This window comes from Molossus molossus, unplaced genomic scaffold (assembly GCF_014108415.1).
Source record: "Molossus molossus isolate mMolMol1 unplaced genomic scaffold, mMolMol1.p scaffold_m16_p_7, whole genome shotgun sequence".
In the NCBI taxonomy this organism is placed as follows: domain Eukaryota; kingdom Metazoa; phylum Chordata; class Mammalia; order Chiroptera; family Molossidae; genus Molossus; species Molossus molossus.
This window is the reverse complement of record NW_023425401.1, coordinates 36,150,035-36,175,099: the sequence shown is the minus strand read 5'-3', so window position 1 is coordinate 36,175,099 and position 25,065 is coordinate 36,150,035. Positions and strand designations below refer to the sequence as shown.

Below are 25,065 nucleotides of genomic sequence, written 5' to 3'. Positions count from 1 at the left end.
CTGCTTCTGCATGGACATCATCATGAACGAGTCACCAGACTTTAACAAGAAAGCCATTTATTTGTGTATGTCAATTCGTGAAAGTCGAAGCCTCTGAATTTTACTCCTTCTTTGATCAGATGGAAGGTGTTGCTCACTGTAATCTCAGAAGATGGCGTCCTGCTTGCTGATTGACATCGGTTTTCTTAAAACACCCAACCCTAAATGTCTTAGAAATGTGTGCCTGCCGATTTCGAGCTGTTTATTTGAAAAGTTACTTGGTTGCTACTGGTAAAACGGACTCTTGATAAGTTTTTGCTTTTCTAATCTTGTCCAAAGTTTCAAGTGGCAGCCAGGTAGGAATATGTCACGTGCCTGATTTTCCTGTTGGTAAATGTAAAGCTCACCTCTTCCAACATTCACTACTCCTGAAATTTCCCGTGTGTGTCCTGGTGGTTCTGAAATCTCTTATCATTCTAATCTGTTCAGTAAGCCTTGTTTTTAAACTGCAGGTTTGTAGTTGCAGTGCAGATATATGATAGATAGTGAGAAAAGTAAGAAAGTTGAGAGGAGAAAAGAAGAGAGAGAATGAGAGCAAGCTAAATTTTCTCATTAAAACTCATAAAGAACCATAAATAGCTCTTTCTACCTTTAGCCAAAGGAAATATCAAGAAGAAATGTTGGGCTCACCAGACAGGCTCAATTGGTTGAGCATCGTCCTGTGCACCCAAAGGTTGCTGGTTCGATTCCCAGTCCGAGCACATCAGGGCATATACATGGGTTTTGGGTTCAATCCCTGGTCAGGGCACTTATGGAAGGCAACTGATTGTTGCTTCTCTCTCACATTGATGTTTCTCTCTCCCTTTCCCTCTCTCCCTCCCTTCCTCCTCCCCCCTTCTTCTTTCTCTAAAAATCAATAAAAAAAATCTTTTTAAAAGTGGTTGAATTTCGTGGGATGGTAAAAAGCAAGTGCAGTGGTAATAGAGTAGGAATATAGATACTGAAGAAGAATCAAATCCATAGGAAGTGATGGAGTTAAGGAGTGACCGAGAAAATGAGCCTGGGTGCCCGGACATGGCTGCTGCAGAAGTGCCCAGGCTCACGTGAAGCGAGAGAACCGAGACCAGCACCAAACCTCGTGCAGAAGTGCAAGCCCCAGGACAAAGGGGCGTCTGCGGTGCCTACTGCCTCAGTGGGCCCAGTCACCTTTACATGTGCTCGTCACTGGGGTGTAAAGCCTTTGATTTGCTGAGCACTCTTCTAAGCAGGATATACCATTTAGCCTCACAGCAACCCTCCAAAGTATATGAACTGTTGTTATTATTATTATTATTATTATTATTATTATGGGGGGTGGGTGAAAGTAGGTTTACAGTTGTAATACCAATAAATAATGCATTAATTAATTATAATACAAGAATAAACTCACATACTCAGAACTGTAAACCTACTTTTACCCAGCCCTTTATTTTTATTCTCCTCATTTAGATATGTTGCCCAAGGCCCAGACTGGGAAGCCAGGTTTGTCCAGTTCCTGAGCTCCTGTTTGTCTCTGTCCAGCTGTTCTGCATCTGCACTTACACTGAAGTTGGTACTTCAGTAAACCTGTTTATATGGCTTCACCCATGCTGTTCTTTCCTTTCTCCTTATCAACCTGGTTTCATCCTTTGGAGTTCTGAGTTAAAGAACCTTGGCGGGGCGGGGGGCATGGGTAGAAGGGAAATATCTAAAACCGGGTGGACCTGGGGCAGGATGTGGTCCGGCCAGTACTATAGTGACTATGTGCCCAGGGAAGGAACTGGTTGTGATGGGCTCAGTCAGAAAGTATGACTTATTTTTTATGTGAACTTGTGAACTTCTATATGAACTGAATCTTCCTTGAACAATTAGTAGAAACAGTGACTGTTGAGGGGCTCTGGTGCTTCATAAAACTAAGCTGTTCAGTTGGCCTTTGCTTTGTGGTAAGTGAAACTCCATCTTCCCTAGGTTAGAATGAGAGGGAAAGATGGCCTCCAAGCTCCCGTGACTGGCTGTTGCAATAGTCCTGAAGCTCAGTTTTCCTTAAGGAATAAGGAAAAGGAGATTGGTTGTCTGCATCCAGGATAACTAGGAAGAAACACATCTTCGAACCACAGCAGGCAGTGAACTTGGTGTCCCTGGAGTCCATCCAACTAATCTTGCACCAGAGGATTCAAATCACTAGGCTGGGCTCCTATGATATTACAAAGGTTCTTCAAATTGCATCAAGATAGCCCTGACTGGTTTGGCTCAGCGGATGGAGCGTTGGCCTGTGGACCAGAGAGTCCTGGGTTTGGCCCCCGCTAGGGGCATGTACCAAAAAATAAAAAATAAAAAAATAAAAATCCTGATATAGGTAACAATTTTTATGCTAAGAGTAATCATTCCTAGTCTCTGGATGTACATTTCCACCCCCAACATCTTTCCTATTGAATTCTTTGTGACTCTAATATTCAGATTTTGATACCTAAAGGGAAAATCTGCCAGTTTTGCTCAATCCATCATTCTGAGGACTTTCTCCTTCTGAACTCCTATAGTATTTTCTTTTAGTTCTTCCAGGGCAATTATTTCTTGCATTTTATTTATTTGTATACGTATCTGTGAGAGCAGCAGTTGTGTCTCATTTATCTTTCTACTCCCCGTAGTACTTAATACAAAGGTAAATAAATGATCGGCAAATGAGTAGAATATGACAAAATCCTTTAGTCATAAAATACAGAAAATGTAGGTTCCTTTATAATGTCTTCTTAGAATTTTCCTTACTGTATGTTTGTGGCCTTTTCCAAAACCCATTTCTTTAATTTGCAATAACTCTCTTTCCTTCGTGACTAGAGCCTTTAAAGCTCAGAGGTGGTGTAACAAACTTACTTCCCTTTCATAACCTGCACCATTTCTCAGCTACCGATGGGTGGTGATATTTACCGACACTTTAGAAACGGAGTCTGTAGGCTGAGTCAGCTTATTTTCCTTTAGGTACTGTGCCTAGAATTTGAATACATGCTACCACAGCAACTTGGATGCCCGGTTAAATTAATTGGTCCAAGCATTCAGGCATCTCAGAGGTACAGATAACCTATTTCTAGGTAATGCTCCGTGTCTTACAGCAGTTATAATTTCTCCTGTAAGTTCTAACAATAAATTAAAAAATTTTAATATATATGATAATGTAGAATAAATGTATAGAAATGTTATTATATATCGTGGCTGCGTGAAGTAGCTTTGTAAAAACCTTTGGCTGCTATTAAACCCATCCTTCCCTGCCATCAACATCCACCTTGAGTTCCCTTTGCCTAGAGTTTAAAGCAACACTCCTATTAAAGGACTCTGGCGTTAGTGCCGCTCAGTAGCCCCACATCCTTTTGCACATGTGTTTCCATGGGTACTGGCACTCCTGGTTACAAGGAACTGAAAGTCAACCTAAAGGAGCTAAAGAGAAAATGGGATTTATTGGGAGGATAGCGTGGCAGAATAGAACAAGGGCTGAGCAACCATCCTTGAGAAAGTCAGGCGACCAGCCAGTGCGAGGGCTTCAGCCGGGACCAGGGACTCTGTGTTTCGAGTGCTGCCTGTTTCTTGTCCTCATCTCTAGACTCTCACTCATGGTAGTTTCAGGATTTCAGTCCAGCTTCTCTTCAGAGCTAGAGACACAGACACCGGTGGCTTCTCAGCTGATGCTTTTGCTGCTTTACCACCAACAGTGGTGTCGGGATGGGGTGCAACTCAGTTCTGGTTGGAAAAGTCCCAGGACCGACTGGCTAAGTTGGACCCCCTGTCTGGTTCTGGACAGGGTGCAGCCTCCCTAGATGGCAGTGGTGTACATGTAGTTTTGGAATGATCTAAATTAATACCGGTATTAGCTTGAAAAGGCAAATACTGAAACATCGGCCACATGCAAGTTAATTAAATTACATAGGCTGCCTCGTAAGGGACCCCAACTGGAGCCAGGGATTGAACCTGCAATCGAGGTACATGCCCTTGACCTGGACTCGAACCCAAGATCCTTCAGTCTGTAGGCCAGCACTCCAACCGCTGAGCCAAACTGGCCAGGGCCATAGGAGCACATATTTCAGTTTCAGTTGTGAGTTATCTTTTCATTATTGTGAGTACTTATTGTTGAGTGTACAGTATTGTTATTTTTTTTTCATGGTTCTGCTTCCTGTTTTATTTCTTAGGTGTACAGAGTGAGACAAAGGAAGCAAATTATTTAATGAATACTTTTTATTCTAATATTTAAAGTACATAGTAGATTATTGAGCAGAAATATTTAGATTTAAAAATGTCAGAAGTAGTCCTGGCCCAGTAACTCAGTTGTATAGAGTGTCGCCCTGGTTTGGATTTGATTCCTGGTTAGGAACATACAGTAATCAACCAATGAATGCATAAATAAGTGGAAAATCAACATCTTTCTCTCTCTCTCTCTAAAAAAAAAAAAGAAATCAGTCAATAGAAAAAACTTCAAATGGAATTTGAAATTATTTCTTATTTGTCTATTTGGCAGGAAGCTTTCTTCCTTTTGGGGTTTTTCTGGTTTTCTAACTGAGTGAAAATTTACAAAGCTGGGCTAAAGTTCCTAAAAGCAATAAAGCTGACTCATAACCCTGAACTAGAAAACTCGTTCTCCCCTTTTGATAGTTAGCTCAAAAACTTAGCTAAGTTCTTAAAAAACGAGCCATAGCTCCTTAAGAAACCTTTTGATAGTCATGTATTTGTTAGCTCTCTCCTTCCTGGCATCTTGATATCAGGAAGAGAAAATCCTCACACCTGTTCTCTGTGCCTTTTGACTTTTTTTTCTTGTTGCTGAGGATTTTGTGTCCGCCACTGAAGTTATCATTTAATGCACATTTCTCAGATCATATTGACGCTATACATTTGGAATTCTCTGATACTGTTCCTTGGTGAATGTGGTCATAATAAAATCACTTGTACACCTGGGTCTCCTGCTTTCTTTCGTGCATGGAGCATAGCACCACATCAGAAATCCAGTTGTGTTTTTGCTGGGGTGCGAATAAGGAAAATCTGGACTGGGCCATGGAAATGCCCATGCATTTTATATATCACCTGAATAAATAATAACGACATAAATGTGTATGTATGTAGAAACCATGTAATGTATGTTTATTTTTATTTTTTTAATTAATTTATTTTTTTTTAGAGAGAGAGATACAAATATCGATGTGAGAGAGAAACATTGATTGGCTGCCTCCTGTGTGCCCCTCACTGGGGATCGAGCCCACAACCTGGGCATGTGCCCTGACCAGGAATTGTACCCGGACTTCTCAGTCCATGGGATGATGCTCAATCCACTGAGCCACACCAGCCAGGCTGCAGTGTGTGTTTTAATGCAATGTGTGTTTTATGTGGAATTAGAAATTTAACCGAGGAAAGCAATTTTTAATGCAATGTGTGTTTTTTAATGCAGTGTGTGTTTTATGTGGAATTAGAAATTTAACCGAGGAAAGCAATTTTTAAAAAACAAGCCTTAGCTCCTTAAGAAACTTTTTGGTAGTCATGGGGTGTTGGCTCTCTCTTGCTGGCATCTTGTTGATGAGGACATGTTGTTACCTGGGGTCATTGAGGGCACACAACCAGGAAACACTACATACAGGGGAGAGGAAAATTGTTCCCTGAAACCTTGGGGAGAAGTGTCAGATATCAGATTTTTGAAATATAGGCAAAAAGTAAGGCCTGCCATTTTATTATTGTAGTCTGCATATACTTGTTTGTGTTATTACATTGATGAATCTCAAGCTTCTATGCTGCTTTTTACTAAGATAATTTAAAGTTCCCCTGTTATTAACAGCTCTGTCTTTGCACTTTTAATGTCCAACCTGGAGGAAGTTTGTAAGTGAACTTTTTTCACCTGGACATATTTTCTTCAGTTCACCAGCTCAGGGTGTATCTCTAGCCAAGAAACAGAAACAGAGCCTCTATCCTGTGTGAGCGTGGACACTGCAGGGAAGAGACGGAGCCCATCTGGGCTGTGTGGGTGTGTTCGGTAGGGGCGTCTTGTTTTGATCAGTGTTCTGGATGCATTCGGGTTTTGAGTGGTTTGCCCTCAACCTTATTTTTCTGATAAGCCCTCTTGTTTTTAGGGCGCAATTTAGCACAAGGCGGCATTTTTCAGCAATAAATTTATTGGGTTGTGATAGAATTACATGTGTTTACTGATAAACTTTGTTAATTTTTTTCACCTCTAGAATCCAGAAAATACTCAAAGTTGTGTAATATAAGAAAATCCTAAAGTTTCCATGAGATGCCATAAATGACATATGGATGTTTTTGGTATTGTGGTTGGGTGTAATGGCTTTTAAACATCTGATTCAAACTCCTTCAGAGTGTTTCGAGAAAGTATCTTAAGTAACTTTCACAATGTTTTAAGAAAATATTTTAAGATTTCTTTGACTATATTGGAGTGTAAGTAACAGACTGGCATCTGTGGAGAAGAATTAAGTTTAAAATTTTTAGGGTTTATGCAAAATAGAGTTTAGGTTTTCTAAAACATTAGGAGCATTTTAAAAGAAATCATATCCTCAACATTTCACTGTAAAAGTGTATAATAGAAATAAATTGCCGGGGTTACATGGAATTACAGTAATTTGAAACTCAAACTCTTTTTTGCAAATTTTTATCTTTTCTCTATCACTTTTCAATATAAAATACTTGTCTCTCCTGAAGAGCTTAAACACAATTAAATTAATTCATAAAATAGGTGACTTGTATTAGATTTATATGCATAGTTTTTATTCTTACCTCCTTCCTAATTTTTATTTGTTTCTTTTTCCCTTTTCAGTTAAAGTCCTTCTCTACTTCTATCTTCAGTTCTTTTTTTCCAGGTTCATTTTTAGTTTTGACAGGGGATGGGCATCTGTCTGTAATATCCTACTTGTATAAGTGAAGGTCAGACACCTGGCCGCTTCATATGTCTGGGACAGCTCCAGGTAGGATGATGAGAAACCAGAGTTTGTACACAAATGAGAAGAACCACAAAGCCTGTAGGGCACGGCCTGTGGTTGGTGGGTTCCTAGGCTGTTATTTCTCCACTCAGGAGAAGGTTCCTAGTTCTGCTTTGAACCCATCCATTAACTCCACCCTCTGTTCACAGTTCTCTAATAAGCTTGTTTATCTAGTTGCCCAGTACAAGGGTGGTTGAAGAAGCTGTGGCAAGTCTGAGAAGAATGTGGTGGTGGTAGAAGGAGGAGGAGGCACATTTAGAGCCATAAGAAGAGAAGCCTTAAGAGAGAATGAACCAGAAACATGAAGCAGAAAAACCCGTAGATGTCATTTATTGCGATCAGGGCCCAGTGGCCCTGTGTGCTCACCATTAAACCCTGGTGGCTGTCAGTGATGTCTGTACCTGACCTCGCCATCAACTGAAGAACAGATTGTGTTCATTGTAATCCATTAAAAAAGTCAGGGAAGTACACAACACTCCTTAGAATTTAAAAAAAAATCACATATCAAGGCAGGCACTTCGAGAAAAATTAATTTTTATTTTTCTCCAAAATATGACCTAAGCAGGTGTCAGATTCTCACAGTTTTCTTTTTGGCCTTTTCCTTTATGTCCACTGAGATGCTGCTTTCACAAAAGACTTTTTTTTGTCTCTTCTCTTTACAGATAGAGCCTTTATTTTAACCTCTACTGTTGTTCTTTTATGGTGTGCTTCAGATACATCTCGGTGTCCCCTAATACACATATTCTTAGCAGCAGACGGAATCTGGTGTGCCATGACTAGTGATTATTTTCCTGCAGCTTTGCCCTCTGGCTTCTAGGCTTCTTGCATAGTTGTATACATTTGTTGACACTGTTGTTTACCCCACACATTTCTCAAGCTCCTCCCTGTCCATTTCCATTCTGCAGGAGTGCGAAGAATTAGTTCAAACTACTGTCATCAGCAGCTCCTTCTAATATTTATTTATTCAACAAGTACTGAATGCTGTTCCGGGGGCCGGGAGAGCACAGGAGAGCAAGTAGAAGTCCATGCTCTTGAGCAGTTTACATTCTAGCGGGGAGGAGGACAAATAAATAAAGCCAGTCAGAGAGTGAAGCCAAAGTGGTGCACCGTCGTGGGGGAAGGAGGACAACAGAAGAGGGAAGTTGAGCAGGACTTTCAGGCAGAGATGCCCGAGATCCAACTGAGTAACGGAAGGAGTTGTCTGGGAAGAACAATGTAGGCAGACAGAGCAGCAAAAACCAGATAAGGACCAGCTTTGTGGCAAAGAAAATGTGCCCATCCCGTCTGAAGCGCAGTGTGGTGAATGCTGTGGGCGCCCTTCCTCCCGGGCCTCAGACAGCACCAGGTGTGCACGAGGGGCCCTCGAGCTTCAGGGGGACTGGTGGTGGTGCTTTTACTTCACCTGAGGCCACATTCTTCCTCGCTTTTCCCCCCGTCCTCCTACCCTGCCTCCTACCCCTTTCTCTGAGAGCATGTCCTCAGTAAGCTAGAATCCCGGCTCAGCGCTCTTTCTAGGGAACCCTAAACCCTGACACGTTAGTGAACTTTTGACCTTTTCTCTGGGCTCCAGATCCTTAGACAGGTGCCCACCCAGCATGTCCACTTGACTGTCCCACAGAAGCCTAAAACTCCACTTGGATAAAAATGGAATTCATGGTAATCCCTGCCCTCTTCGAGCTTTTGATCTTCCTGTATCCACGCCATTAGTTTGTGGCCCCACCTTTCACCTAATTGTAGTAAGAATTCAGAGTTGTGCTTGCGTTTTCCCTTTCCATGAGGCCTCGTGTCCAGCTACTCCACCAGTCACTCTTCCCGAATGTCTCTCACTCCCGTTGCCTCTACAGTCCACGTCCACCGCTTTAGCCCAGGGCCTCGACGGGACAATTGTCTAGTCTCCCCAGTGGCCTCCTCCCCTCCCCTCACCCTCTGATCCTTTTCTACACCATTACCCCCTGTAACATGAAAAATCCCATCTGGCCACCTTCTGCTTATAGTCTTGTAGTGACTTCCTGCTGGATGAAATGGCAGCTTCCTGTGCGATAAAGTGGCTCGTTGCTAAGCAGGGCTCTGGTGCCCGTTCTGCTCTGGCATCGGCTGCCTTTGCCCCAGACATCACAGCTGCCACCGCTGTGCGCACTGCTCCGAGGTTTCCCCAGACAGCTTCCGGTTTAGGCCTCTGACCTGTCAGTCCTGTCCTGTCCTGCTGTCCCTCAGGTGCCCAGCCCCCCAGGCCGTGCTGGGAAGCCCCAGCGTGGGCTGCCTCCTCAGCGGGGTCTTCTGTGAGCCCCCGAAGGAACATTATTTGTGTCCGACTAAAGGGCTCTGAAAACACTCAAGCCAGTCTACTGCGATCACTTGCCTTACTTCCGAGCGCTCACTGGGCTCCTGGAATGCAGAGAACACAGTGGTTCACATTGCTGGGCAAATCAGTACATGCTTTTTGAATGACTAAATGGAAGAATAAAGGAGAAACTTGACTGTGTTAAGTTTTCTGGCTTTTATACAAGATAGCTTAATGCATACGAATGCTGTACACGCTCTTATCCACCAACTCTATAGAGAAAAGGATTGAGAACAACTTAGATAAAGTGACTAGCAATAACCCTTGTAATGTGGAGTTTTCCCAGGGGACACTGAATGCTAGCGGAGGGGAGATTAAGCCCTAAAACATGGAGTTGGGCAATTCATTAGTTGGTTAAATATTTATTTAATATCTGCTAGATGCCTAGCATTGTGTCATGTGCTTTGGGGAAATAAAACAAGATGAAGTTGATACTGTTCACTGCACAAGGGCCTCAAAATGGGGAAAATGCCAAAATACAAGAGAGTTTTATGAGGCACCATGTGACCAAATCCTAAATGATTCAAATAAGAAGTGCAGTTGGTTCTGGAAAAGGAGTCTTTGTGGGCTGGAGGGTTGAGCAATCATCAACAAAACCTCGGATTTTTGAAAGCCTTATTGAAATGAAGTTTGCTACGCAGAAATGATGTTCATATAACTTAATAGTTTCCAGATACTAAGGAGATAGTGCTCTCTCTTGGCTTCGGTAAAGAAGCGTGTACATCATATTTGCGTTTGAAGAACTTTTTGTAAGATTTTTGAGTGAGCTTTTGTGTTGTAAAAAAAAAAAAATTAAAGTTCAATATCTTCACAGTGTCACTCAGAAGGATGAAGGTGAAGAAGGTTTGCAAATGGGGAATGGGGGAGATAATTCCTTTAAACCCATTAGGATGTGAAGGGAAAATGCTTTTCCTTGAGCTTTCTGATTTATGTGTTCACCCTGTCCTGGGAGCTATGGGAATATTGGCCGCTTGTCACTGACACAATAGCTACCTCTGCCTATACTTTAATTTCTTAATGAACTGAATATCTCTGAGGTCACATTTCATGCCTGGCTTAAAAAAAAAAATTCCTGCCTAATGTATTTCTCAGTTGTTTCCTTGTTCTTAATCTAATTTATGCCCTTTTGTTCTGTTTTCTGAGGATAGAAAATACTTTAAACAAGGATGAATTGTAGATCAACCACTCTCCTGTAGGGGTCGCTATGAGAGTAGCAGTTTGTCATTCTTCCTTGCCACCCAGCACCATGTGGTATGACTTGACACAATTAGCCTTAGGACTGTCAGATCTGGTTTGTGTTGGCCTTTTACTTTTGAGATGGTATGAACCTAACCCCACTAAGAATTCTGCAGGTTCATCACTGTATTTTATCATTTTAGTCTATAAACGCTACCTGTGCACTTATTTTTTAGCTCACATATTTGGTGCATTATAATTTTAGAGTTCTCATATGCACCACTTGCATATGACAGACACATGCACATAGACACATTAAACCATTTAAGTGGCTTTTGCAGCATGAGTGATGGTAGCCTAAACTTGGCCTTCTGTAGGACCTCAGATTATTGTTTAATGGGGTTGTCACTCAAGGTACTTACTGGCTTCCTCCAGTGCTTTTAAAAAATTGAATTGAGCATGATTAGGTGCATCCCTTGATTAAATGTTTTTCCTCCCATGCACTCACCATTAGCTGTTTGGCTCCAATTCTGCCTTCTTTTGAAGCAGCCCTGCATGGCAAATCAATAGCTTTCTGGAGAGAGTGTTGTGATAGCCTGGACAGCATACGCACAGTTACTTTGGCTGCAATGCTGCTGCAGAGCCCGGTTACTCTGCCTTCCTGGGAACTCCACAGGCAAGTCCATCGTGTTTGGAGGAAAAAAAATTAGAATTCTTTTTTAGAAAAAGATTGGACTGTTAAAGCTCTTGATACTGAATGTTTAGCATGTGCTTTGTGTTCTTCTGAACCATTTTTGGTCTTATTCCACAGAGACTGGCTTCTCTAGGGTGATTTCTGGGTTGGGTTTTTTTTTTTGCTTCTGCTTCCCCCTTTCTTGGTTGTAGTACGGCCGTACCATTTCAGCTTGCTAGTGCAGAAAGATGTGAATTCAGTTACTGGATGCGCCTGGCCTGGTGCAAACACATTGCTAGAGACATGTTACAGAGTTGCAGGTGAACCGAGCCTGAGAGATACAACAGCAAAACGGTAAGAGGAAGCATGCTTAAATTTTAGAGCAGGGGTTTTAATTTGGAGCATCTCGGCAAGTCTGAAGCCTGACTCACTCATTTACAACTTGAAGAGGATTCATTTTATGCATGTCATTTTACTCATCCCCTTCCGTTTAACTGCCAAAACATCACAGACTGATCAAGGAGGTATTTAAATAAGAGAGCTGACTGGAGGTTACTCATGAGAGAGTCCCTTGAGGCTCCCGAGGCTACTGCTTGTAGTTTGTAAACACCAGTAGCAGTGACAAGATGAGGAAAAGGTTTTGCGACTGTGCTTCTTTGCCATAGCTGAGTCTTATTTCTTCGGAAACTTATCTTATTTATTACAGCTTATAGATGTCTTACAGGCTGTTTTGCCTGGCTAGGCTTGGCTGCATGCCCTCTGAGTCAAGCTAGTGAAGGACGGGAGACCACTTTTTTCATTTGGATAAACTGATGTCTATGAATTAGCGGGGTTGGATCTGAGTGGAATAAACATCTCTGATATATTAGGGATCTGGGACTTCCTCCCTGCTCATCCCACTCTCTCCCCGTCTGGAGCACAGAAACGCACCTGCTTTAAGTGTGTGCTGCCTGGCAGAGGTCAGTGTGCTGGTATTTTGCATCGTTACACCTGTAGTGGTTATGCTTTCATGTGTGGAAGTGATGATGCTTCATGCAGTTCTGCTTGAAGCGCTGGCTCGAATAGTGGACCATTAGCATTTTGGATGCAAATGGAGAAACCCCTGCATGCAGGAAGGACAGGGCAGCAGGCTGGCTACTCCAAAATGATGCTCACCAGCTCCTGAAGAGGATAACAGTCAAGAGGCAGAAATGTAAACCTTGTTGTCTACAGAGGCTGAATTCCTATTTTCTTTGTTAAGTGGCACAGAGTATAGTGGGTAGGGGTGGTTGAAGTTGAAGGACATGCTTTAATATTGTTCAAAGTGTGGCTACTACACTACATGGTCCTGGTGAATTTATAAAGATCCATCTATTGTATAGATACTGGATGTTAAGGATGTCAGCATTTGATTTTTTGCTTTAAAAATATTCTATGTGTGTATATTTAACTCAGTAATTCACATAAAATATAAATGATATAGATTGTGAATGTTAGTTGAGAACATCATCAGTAACTTGCTATAGTATGTTGGCCATAGGCCAATTGTGTATAATTTTGTGACATAGGCATTTTTAAGAAAGACCACCTGATTATTTGATAGGCTAATTAAGAGAAATATTGATAATATATTAGGGTTCATTGGGATTTTTTTTTGGTGGGGGGAGGTGCCTTAAATATGTTTCTGTGTTTACTCAACTGTTTATGGTAAAGGTTGGACATTGATTTTTGGGAATGAATATTAGCATTTTCTTCCAAAGAGAGTTCAGATTTTTTCTGTTTTGACATTTAAAAATTATTTCTTAAAGAGTAACGATGGACTATAATCTATCATTTCTCATACTTTATGTCTTCTTTTTCATTTAAAACAAATAATTTTTTTCTATTCAGAAGATGATGTGCCCTGTGTTTACTGTTTCTTTTCGTGAGAGTGATGTGTTCTAGCTATTTATATTTTTACCTCCACTCTGTGTAAGCTGTGAGGCTTATTTTTTCGCCTGTGACAGAAGGAATTGTACATTTGCAAAAAGTAAGTACTTTTTAAAAGGGGGAATAAATAGTAGAGTAATAATATGACCTTGATTTTACAACCATGCATTTTTTTATTTCTCATTGTACAACATTTACTAACCATCTCCTGTGTGTAGGCACTTGCAGGGCATACTCTGGGGAAGGACAGGTAAGATAGATGCACTGCCTTCTGTCAGCTGACGGAGCTTAGATATGGTAGCATTGGTATTTTTTCCTGGAATAGGCTTCATTATACTTTCTCAAGAATAAGTACATGTACTGCTTTTTGTATACTATATTTCCCACTTAGGAGAGTCCTTTGTTTATTTTCTTCTAATTGTTTATTAAGCAAACATTTATGAAGAGTCTATTGTGTCATAGTGTACCTACTTTGTATCAGTAAGTGAAATAGAGCTGGTCCCTGTCCTCAAGGAACTTACAGTCTACTTCCTTTTAAAATATTTCAAGGATCAATTTTGGGGCCCTTGTTTTTTTCCATTTTGAGCACGTGTGAAACAGATACCATGCGCTTTGATTTTTTTTCCTTCATTTTTAAATTATGCTGTAAACTATACCCAGCAAAATTTACCATTTTAAACAAAATTTTCATTTTCAAGTGTACAATTTATTGACAGTAAGTATATCATAGTGGTTTGCTACCATCACCACTATCCATTTCTAGAACTTTTTTATCATCCCAAACAGAAATTCTGCCCCCACTCCCCAGGTTCTGGTAATCTCTCGTCTACCTTCTGTGTCTATGAATTTGCCTATTCAGGATACTTCATATCGTATCAAGTGGAATCATACAGTATTTGTCCTTTTGTGTTTGATTTATTTCACTTACCTTGTTTTTAGGGTTCATCCATGTTGTAGCATGTCAGAATTTCATTCTTTTTTAATATATGCTTTGATTTTTATATGGAAAAGACAGCAATCCCTGCACTCCCTTATATGATTTCACTAAATCAAGTTCCCATGTGGACATCATCACAGATAATTTAGAGATACTAAAAACAAAGGCCTCTTGGGCAGGGGGAAGGAATGAGGACTGGAAATGCTCTGAGGGAATGATCTATGATATATTACACGTGGATTCTTTACATGGTGATTGGGCATGGTGGGCTGCTTATACTTTCATGTCAGTTCTTTGCTGATGGCAGCAGTCAGTGGAAGGCTGGCCTGTGGCTTTTGTCATTATTGACATTGGAACTGCACCCACTGTGCGTCTTCATGTACCTTGCTCTGTCTAACTTTGTAAGCAAAGACTGATCATGTTGAGTTCCTCTTATAGAATCAGAGACTCTTAGAACCTATAGGTATTTCAGCAATTGCACTGTCTCATTGGCTCATCACCATCCATTCAGCCCATGGAGAGCCTCCTGATGCTCACTGGAAGCCTTCTTTCACTCCCTGCTGCTGCTGTTCTCGGTGGACGCTCAGTCCGAACACCCATTTTCCTCTGGGTTAAACAGGGAGGAATGAGAGAGGGTGTAAGCTTGATGCCATATTAAAGCTGTTTTCCATTGGATGAGGTGAGCCTGGCTTCGTCCTATAGCATTCTGTCTCTCAAGTGTCTACTTGACACTGCTTCTCTTGAATCCAGATGTTTTTCTGATAGAGAATCCTTTTAGAAAGCCAAGTTAAGGCTCCCAAAGCTGTTCACATATCTGCCATCAACTGATTTGATGATTCTTCGCCTTTAACAAAGTAGTCAGGAAGCATAAATGTGCGTGGAGGAGGAAGAGTCAACATGCCTGTGTCGGCCCGTCCTCCCCACCAGCCTGCCTACTCAATGAAACTTATGCTTTTTGCACCCCCCACTCCCTCCACTTAGCTTTTCAGTTCTGACTTTTGATATGAGGCAGACTCAGATTAATCAAAAGTATGTTGCCCTGGCCAGGTGGCTCAGTTGGAGTATTATCCTGAACATCAAAAGGTTATGGGTTCGATCCCTGGTTGTGGTGTATACCGGAGGCAACCAATTGATTTTTCTCTCTCACAATGATGTTTCATTCTCCTCTTCTCTCTCTCTAAAATCAATATAAACATATTCTAGGGTGAGGAGTAAAAAATAAAAAGTATGTTGAATTCGGGTGGTGGGAGTTGCGCAGAGGAGGGGAAGATGGGCCAGGAAACCTTAGACCAGAGAGCAGTTATTTTGCTCAGCTTTAAAAACAAATCATCAAACAAGTGTTGGCAAGGGTGTGGAGAAAAGGGGACTCTAGAACACTGTTGTTGGGAATGCAGACTGGTGCAGCCACTATGGAAAACACTATGGTGTTACCTCAAAAAATTAAAAATTGAATTGCGATTTGACCCAGTGATCCCACTTCAGACTCTAAGAGGCCTGAAACACCAATCAGAAAGAATATATATACCCTCATGTTCATAGCAGCACTATTTACAATAGCTAAGATTTGGAAACAGCCCAAGTGTCCATCAGTAGACGAGTGGATAAAAAAGCTGTGGTACATATGTACAATGGAGTACTATGCAGCTGTAAGAAAGAAAGATTTCTTATCCTTTGAGACGACATGGAGGGACCTGGAAAGTATTATCCTAAGCGAAACAAGCCAAACAAATACCACATGATCTCACTTATTTGTGGAATATAATAAACATAACAGTCTGAGGAATAGGGTAGACCCAGAGATGTGCAAGTAGGGTGACAACCTTCAGAAGAGGGGATGATAGGGGGAGGGAAGAGATAAACCACAGAACTTATATGCATGTATGCATAACCAATGGACACAGAAAACAAAGCAAGGGACGGGGGGGGGGGTGATGGGAAGGAGGGTGTCAATGGGGAAAAAAAGGAGAAACATCTGTAACTAAAATAAAATGAAAAAAAAAAAGTGTTTTTTTTTTTTTTTCTCATCAGAACAAAAAAGAATGAGAAACGTGTTGCAGATCAGGTCTGTCCTTTATTTATTTCTCTTGGGATAAAAGTTCCACAGAGGACAGCCTGATGGTCAACAGCTTGAGCTTTGTAGTCCGAGTCCTGGTATAAATCTCGTTCCCCCTGTTTCCTCTCTGCACGATCTTGGACATGCTACTTAATTCTGAGCCTCAATGCAATCATCTGTAAAATCAGGATAATAACAGTACCTCATGGGCTTGTTGTAGGGATTAATTAAGAAGCTACATATAAAGTATTTCTCATAGTAACTGTTATATAAGAGCTGAACAACAGCCATCATCATCATTGTTATCCTCATATAGAAATCTATAATTTCCATGTCTCTTTTCTATCACCCTGCATCGTATCCTGCCGAAACTCCTTCTCCAGTGTGCTTGCTCATTGAGCACACAAGACAATGTCTATGTTATTAGGTTTGTGTGTATAAAAGGAGGATGTGAAAGAATGCCCCAGTATTCTATCCATTGTCTGGCAGGTCTGGGGAGGGTATGCATTCTATAGACTTCCCTCCTGCCCAGCTGAAGCAAGTTTGCCCCCTGCTGCTTATTCCTCAGCTATATGAGATCTCAATAAAAATACAGGGATGACAGTGAACTGCCCTGGGGCACTGGGGGTGGCGTTCAGGTGGCGGACAAGCAGCAGGGTTTGTGTAACCCACCGCTCTCTGCTCTGTTCACCTTGGATGTCTCAGTCATGATTCACGAGTGACTTTTCCCAGCCATAGGAAAGGTTTACAGAACCAGTCCTCATGAAATCAGTTCAGACTTTATTATTAATGGATCGCTGTCAAATCTATTACTGCTGAAATTTCAGCTCTTTACAGTAGACGGACCAGTTGCCAAAGCTGCATTGAAAGCTGAATTTCTTTTCTCCCCAAAGGTTCATTGTTCCCTGTGTTTCTCTTCTTAAGCTCTGTGTGGTTAGTGACCCATATATGATTCTTTGAAAAATTTAAGAGCTTCAGAAGTCAGTCCTGCATTGAATGCCCCCCTACATTTTTTTGAATTCTTTGGTGCGGTGTGCGTCTAGATTATTTTATGAGAATAAAAACATTAAACTTTTAAACTTTGTAGCATCTCCTATGATGTTAATTACTTAATTATTATCCAAGTGTTACTAATACATTCAAATTTTATTAAAAATAATGGTTATTGTAGGTGAGTTGGCTTTATTTACATAGCCATATGTGTCAGAGTAAGAGTACACATTTTGTTTCTTCTTCAGGAAAGGAATTTAAACATATTTATAATATTTATTTTTAACTGCTGTTCATATGGTTACCAGGAGAAAGAAATCCAGGCCCAAATGGATCAGTCAGTACCTGCAGTGGTGTCTTTTCAGTTTCCATGTTTTTAATGTTACTGTGCCTTCTGGATGCTTTATCTTACATGAGGGACAGAAGGGTGAGCTACAGACATCTGAGAGGAGTAAGTACGAAAGGCCGTGGGCGGTGCAGTGGCACAGCAGAGAAAGAGCAGAATTCAGGGGCACCTGAGGCTGTTGTGTTACAGCCTCGGAGACGGGACAGCTTTTCCGGTCCTCACAGTGTCAAACACCCCGCAAGCACCAAGCATATGTGTGCAGGTAGAAAGCGTCCCGGACCATGTTATTGATTTCAGACATCTATGAATCTGAGTGTAGCCTCATCTGTTTATTGGTTAGTAGCGCTTCGGATATGGTAGATGTTTGGAAATTGCTGTAGTTCATTTTGGGCAGTCCCCCTTGCCAAGTGATTTCACACCCCTGCACAGTGGAAACACACACTGGTTTCCTCTTCCCAAGTAGGGCCCAAGACAAAACCTAGTAAAAAGGAAATCTATAGTTAAACCTGTAGAGTCTCTGGGGGCGGGGTGCGCAGAGCCCCTCCTCCCCCCAAAATAAGAGCTTTAAAGGAGTAGTGTCTTGATGAAGAAACTAATTGGCCATGCAGTGTGAGCCACATCGTAGCTCAGTTCTTCTGGTTTGTCAAGAATGGGTGTTCCACCTTCCACTGCTGCTCTGGGGATTTCGTAGGTCGGAATAGGCTTCGCTTTGTGGAATTGCAACAAAGCCTGCTTTTTTTTTTTTCGTAGATGTGGCGGCCAATGGCAAAACAATGCTTGTGTAGTAAAGCATATAAATCCAAAAATTCTATGCAGGAAGTAACGTTGCATATGCTGTTATAACCCATGTATACTTTTCTGTGTCTATTCCCCACTCACGTTAATTTGATTGTTTTTTAAAACTGTATGAGTGCATTGGGTATATCCACCATTCAAACATATTGGTTATGCCTTATCACAAAACTTTATTTTAGAGTTCAAAATTATGTTAAAGAATTATCTGAAGTTACCATGCTCTTCTGTAGGTCATTTGAACAAAATAGTGACCCAAGGAATATTGAAATGATTATCACCTGCATTGTATCCAGAGACTGAAGTAAGTTTTGCCTCTGAAAAGCTTGACCCTCTCTCACAATCTCAGTCCCTTGTCCGACCATAGCCCAGTCAGTACCTGTCGTCACAGTTCAGAGCGCTGGCCTCAAATTTGACCTTGCACATGGATCCCCTTAGGGTCTTGTTAAACATTAGGGTTTGACTCAGTGGGACTGTGGGAAGGGTGGTGGGGGTGGGGCTGAAATCCCAGGTGATGCAGTGCTTGCTGGTCTGCAGCTAGCAAGGGGTTAGAGGGTATTCCAGATAAAATTCTATCCCCAAAGATAACTACATTCTGAAAAACCTGTGTGGGCCACAACTCACCATAGACATGGTATTTCTACCTTTTCTTATTGAGTGTTCATTAACCTTACTGTTACACTTATCATTATGACTTGGATGAAATGAAGAGGTCAGTACATATATGCATCTATCTATGTGAGCCTGTGATTAAAATGGCATCTTTTACATCTAAATCAAGCGTATAATTATAACAGAAGGGAAAGCAACTCAATAAAATTATTTTAGCAATATATATTAAAAATTTAAGCTGCTGGGAAGACCACCTAAATATTTCATAATAAGATTAGCAGCAACAGTCATCCAGCCTCTTGGTGGTAAACGCTGAGGCCCAGTAAGTACTGTAACAACACTACCGTGGCAGAAGCGGGGCGTAAAGGAATGTGCTGTTCCCAGGGGTCCGCCATTCGGCTGTGTCCGTTAGCCATGGATTCGGGATTTAAATGAAATCGGGTCACACCCCAGAGAACCCAGTCAGTACCTCAAGCACTTTAAAATAAGCATTTTAACATTAAATCACAGTAACAGACTGAATTCAGGTGAGTGGGAATAGCTGGTGAGAGAGCCTTTTCATTGACTGGAAAAGATCTAGCCTCAGAAGGTGCCTCATCGTTACGTGATTTTTTAAAATATGGTTTATTGGTTTTTTAGAGAGAGAGAAACATCGATGTGAGAGAGGTACATCAATCAGCCGCCTCTTTTACGCCCCCTACTGGGGATTGAGGCTGCAACTCAGGCATGTGCCCTGACCAGCAATGGAACCGGGACCTCTCAGTCCATGGGACGATGCTCAACCCACTGAGCCACACCAGCCGGGCGGGGCTGATGTTTTAAAACGGCCAATGTTTAGTTAAAGGGGAAGGCTTAGACTAAGTTAAACAATCCATTTTAAGTAAATATTAACAGAGCACCCATTTTATGCTGTCTGTTGGGCTTTGGGAACATTAAAGAAACGGAAGATATGGTTTCTGTTTACAGTCTGCTCACAGACATATAATGAACACATGAGAAACAGAACAAAACAAAGACCTCCTTTCACCCTGCCACGTTAACCAGACACGTGGAAACAGATTTCACAGTTGCCGAGGAAAGCAGATAGGGCAGCGTACTCGAAAGTGACAAACTATGAGGTACGGTCTGAAGGTGACGGAGCTCTTTGTGAAGGCATTTGGCTGTGGCAGTGACAGTGACGGGCACAGCCAGCACTTACCAGGCAGAACCAAGGCTGCCAACTGTCCCACAGAGTGTCTGCGGCACCTCGCTGTGCAGCAGCAGTTCCCCAGCCAAAGGCCCGGACTCTGTCCTGGGGAGCAGTGCCAGGATCCCAGCCGTCAGGAGGACCTGCAGAGACGGGAGCTGTCATCAGTGTCCACGTGGGAACCACCCGCCTCCGTTCTAAACCCTAACATCCGAAGGGAACGTACAAGGAGGCTCAGAGAAGTGAGTTTGTGTGTCTGATCTTATCTAGCTGATCTGTTTAAAATCATTCACCCACTGTAAACTGCCGCCTAGAGTTCATAGTAGGAGGGTCGAGCTGAGCAAGGCCTTCAGTGCTGTTTACTCCAGCTGTCTCCTTTTACAGATGAGAAAACTGAGACCCGGAGGTTTGTGTGGCTGAATTCTGGTCACTTAGTTCTGACTTAGGTGAGCAGCACGCTTGGCTTGCCTGTGTATTCACTAAAGTTCTGAAGGTGATTTTGGGTGAGACGGTTCTGATAAAACACAGCTGTAAGTAAAAGTACACTCATGCATTTATCCCTTTATATACATATAGTTAACACATCCTTTATATTTGTTCCATGTAGCCATTCATACTGCCCCCCCACCCCCAACCTAGAAAAGAAAAAAGAAAAAAAGACTGTAACCAAAGAGAGGACAGCATGCTTTTAGATCTTACAGGTTTAGGTTAGAGACGATGGGTTATGATTCCACTGATACTGAAATCCCCACCTCCACCCATATACCTTGTCCACCTACCCCCTATTAACTAAAACTCATTTTACAAGGGATGAAGCTTTTTTATTTTATGTTGCTTCAAGTTCAAATAATTCTGAGAGAAGTAACACTCTCATTTAAATGTTCACAAACTTGTACATGACGGATGGTGGATTTTGATTGGGAGGGACTTTGAGAGGAAATACTGAGTAGGAGAAAGCCATCAGGATCTCACTGGGTGAAGGGAAAAACAAATGCAAGAGGTGGTTTGAGTGTCAACATTTTTGCTTATTTCAGTTTTGCATTGCTTTTTTAAAAATTCCTCACTCAAGGATATTTTTCAGATAGAGTGGGAGGGAGGGAGGGAGGGAGAGAGAGAGAGACAGAGAGAAACATTGCTATGATAGAGCCACATCTACTGGTTGCCAACCACATGACCCCACCAGCACTGGGGACAAACCACAATCGAGGTACGTGCCCCTAACTGGAATCGAACCCGTGACTCATTGGTCCGGTGGCTGACACTCTAACTATTGAGCCAAACCAGCCAGGGCTCAGCTTTGCATTGGACCTGTGATGGATATTCCTTTTATGACTATCAAAAGACCATGACTTAGCTCACTGTCTGATGCATGATGTATATTTGCTGGGGGTCAAGTGGAGTCTTTTGAGCTCATTCTTTTTCTGGTGACTGCCTTCATGAAGAGTGTGAAGTGAAGAGGTGGAGAAGAAGACCACATTCTGGACTTAAGAAAATGCCGATCACCAGAAAATGGTTGATTCAGAGGGACAGTTTTCAGCCCAAATGAATTCACTTGAAATGAATGCCGACGTTAACTGAATTAGTTGTGCTCTTTCCAGCCAACTGCTGTGAGTAAGGTGGAACGTTGTCTGGATTTTACATCACTCCAAGCTAAAATTGTAGGTCAAACTGTGACTTTCAGAGCCTCCAACACTGTTTGAATGTCTAACAATTTTTACTGAGTCTAGAGTCTGCTGGCTTGTGTCCAGACCCCCGTTAATGATGAGTGAGTGAACCAAAGTAATTGATTTGGAGTAACACCTGAATGTGTGGGTGCTTCTCTAACCTTGTTTGAAATTCTACCTTCTATTGGATTTGCTGGAAAAAAAGATCAGGGATTTATTTTGGTATTTGTGATGATTTCTTCTCTTTATCTGTTTGCAAGTGTCATGAGACATCCCTGCTAACATACATTTTGTCACTTCAGTTTCTAAATGGAACAAGGAAGTGTGAAAAAATGCCGTCATAGAGAGGCTATATCCTTGATTCCTGATGATATTGGAATGCCTACTGTTTTCAGGCAGCATTGATGGGACAGCTGTTTACCGTGGGCAAAGGTACCAACAGTGTTTTCTTCTGATCCCACAATGTGAGAAAACCATTTAACCTATGGAAACCCCTTACTTCCTATAAGTTAGTAAAAAACCTTTACCAGACCCTTTAAGCAGAAATTTGAAGGAAAAGGTACTCTTGGGGGCTATAAAACAGAAGAAACCAGTCTTTGCCCTTTGGAGGAGACAGTCATGTTGTTGAGATTAAAGTATCTCCAAAAGAATAATTACAACCCGGGGTACACAAAATATTGGAGCAGAATAAACGCACAATCCCTGAGTGAATTGTTCATAAAGGATTGGTTTGAGTGCGGGGGTTTAACCAACGAGGGCTTGTGAGCAAAGATAATTTTTGAGAAGTCTTTATTTTTGTTAATCCTCACCCAAGGATATTTTTTCCATTGACTTTTAGAGAGAGTGGAGAGAGAGAGAGAGAGAGAGAGAGATTGGTTACCTCCTGCACATGCTCTGACCAGGGTTAAGGGTCGAACCTGCAACCCAGTTACGTGCCCTTGACTGAGCATTGAACCCAAGATCCTTTGTTGTGAGGACTGACACTCTAACTAGTGAGCAACACTGTCCAGGGCTTGAGGAGAGTCTTGAGTAATGTAGTCCGTCCATGGCTTGGTGTTGGTACGCCCCATGTTGAGGGCACAATGAATGTGTGGACAGTGAAAGCTGATGGGGTGTGGAATGCCCAAGGGTGTCCTGTGCCTGGAATATCCACAGTCAGTAGCATTTGTATTTGTCCAAGTGCCCATGTCCTTAAAAAATATATATAGCTAATATAATTTCAAAACCCATTTTTAATCTATTTAAGTATTAATAATGACAATTACATTTCTTTAATTTCAAATACTAATTTAGTGTGCCTGCCTATGTTAACATATTTCAGACACCCTAAACAGAAAACATGCACAAATATGTTTATTGCAAGTTATGTTACTAAACTATACTTACTCTATTTTAATACACAAGCATTGTCAGTTTAATTCATTTCGGTATCGTTTCTATATTTCTTTGTATACCTTCCTAGAACTATGGATGTACTTGTTTAGATTCCTTCCAGGCATTCCAGTAATAATATATTTTTTTTAATCTTCTTGATGTTGTATAATTTTTATAAATCCAAGAGAAACAGTGCCTTCTCAGAATAGCCAGCGTTATAGGATCTGAGTTGTGGACAGTGTTGGGGTCTTAGTTGCTTTTTCCCAAGTGGTTCAGATCTGAATCACTGGTTAGAGTGAGGTTGAGTTTTCTTTCTAAGGTTTAAATTTTTCATACTTATTAAAATGTAACTTATTTCCCCCAAAATACTTTCCACATTGGTTTCACGTAAGTTTTCTTCACAATCTGGTGTCTCTCTGCCAGATACACGTATTCTCTGTGAAACATTGCTTGGGTGACATTACGCACCTTTTAGCCTGTTACCGTGTTATAGTGACCTGGTCTGCATCATTGGAAAAGCCTTTGCTGCTGATCTTTCTACACTGGTGCTGCTTAGACCCTCTCTCTGCAGGCTCCGATCAGTCATTCTCATTCTTGGTACAGCTCCTACTTTTTATTCGTGGCTTGCTCACAGTTCCATGAGCTAAAAACCAACTGTACCCTATTGTATTTATCCTTCCTTCTGCCATATTCCCTTTATATTAACGGTTCTCTCTTGAAATCATAACAAACTCATGGTTTTTCAGTTATTCAACTTGTTCCATTTAACTGTAATTTTATTTTTCTTTGGATGCTCAAATACGTAATCACAGTTCAGCCAGTCAGAACCCGATAGGCAGACTCCTTTGTCCTTCTAGCATTGTCCCTGACGTTTTGAAAAGGATCCTTGTTTCCTGGTAACAGCTGGATACTTCCCAGCTGTTCTGCGCTTCCTGCCCTGTGAACTGGAATCAGACCACCTTCCAAGGAGTCCTCTTTTTTCATAGTGGAGGATTGGAACGAGGGGCGTCCATGAAAGTAGTGGATCAAAGGGCTACTGTTTGGTGGTTGGAAAAATCTGCCTTTTTGAGGCTATGGCTTCCCATTAATTTTTTCCAACTGGACGTATAATGATTCTGGCCCTCAAGTTTTCTTACAGGATGAGGTTTTAGCTCTCATCAAGACTTTCTGCTGCACTAGCCATAAGCGTCTTGTTGTGGGCACCAGGGAGTAGTAGCTCCAGCACATAATCTGGTTTTTAGAACCCTCTTTCATTATTAGGACCCCAGTCCACCCACTCTTCTCTTCATGTACCCTGGACACTTCAGGTACTTTATTCTATGAGCTGCCAGAAATTGCAGTGAGTATGATTCTTACTTTTTGCTTTGCCTGAATCCTTCTCTAGACCAAACCCTGCTCGCTCCTCTTCGGGGTCTGCAGAGTGAGTTGCCTGACAAGCTCATGAGGTCAGACACAAGGCGGATTCCTCATATCTTTAGGAAGGGCCTGGATTCTGCTCTGTTGTGCTGGTGGTTAACAGAGATGGCCAGGTCACGTTTAAGTTGTTTGCCCCAGAGATTGGAAACTTGAAACTTTTCCAGAACAGTCACTTTGACCTGTGTGGAAAACTCAAGTATAGATTACTTTCCTGGATGAAGTTGCATGCCCCAAGCAGGTGCTGATGCTGGTATTATTCACATAAACCCCAGATGAAGTAGAAACCAGCATAAATTGTGTATAAACTTAATTATGTGCAGAACTTGCTCATGGGCTTTGTAACGCTGATGGAGTTACACCAGGCAGAAAACTCTCAGTGCGTAGTCATTTATTGATAGTGCTCATAGATTCATCATTTGTTTTCTCCTGGATCTGATACAGTGTATCAAATTCAGAAAGTGTTATCTGCAACATGTTCCTAAGAACGTTCTTTCTGCTCAGATATCAAAGTGCTTCAACCAATTTCAGTAAAGTGAGTGTATCAGTTGTCTGTTGCTGTGTAACACACTACCACATGCTTACCAGGTTATTTTCTGTTTCTGTAGGTTAGAAGTCCAGGCATGGCATAGCTGGTTTCTCTGCCCTCG

At 41.7% G+C, this 25,065-nt stretch overlaps 1 protein-coding gene across 6 annotated transcripts in view; it reads left to right on the top strand.

The window, feature by feature from the left end:
* The window catches only part of CDK14 (cyclin dependent kinase 14), a 595,016-nt gene that overhangs the window by 108,472 nt on the left and 461,479 nt on the right, over window positions 1-25,065 (top strand). Inside the window, exon 3 of one of the 6 annotated variants that reach the window (XM_036246267.1) lies at window positions 18,400-18,470. The exons of 4 other annotated variants lie outside the window; for them this stretch is intronic. The gene's annotated coding sequence lies outside the window, so the exon portion shown is untranslated. Of the gene's footprint in view, window positions 1-11,017; window positions 11,495-18,399; window positions 18,471-25,065 lie in introns of those variants that run through there. One more of the 6 variants, XM_036246266.1, reaches the window with a different exon arrangement.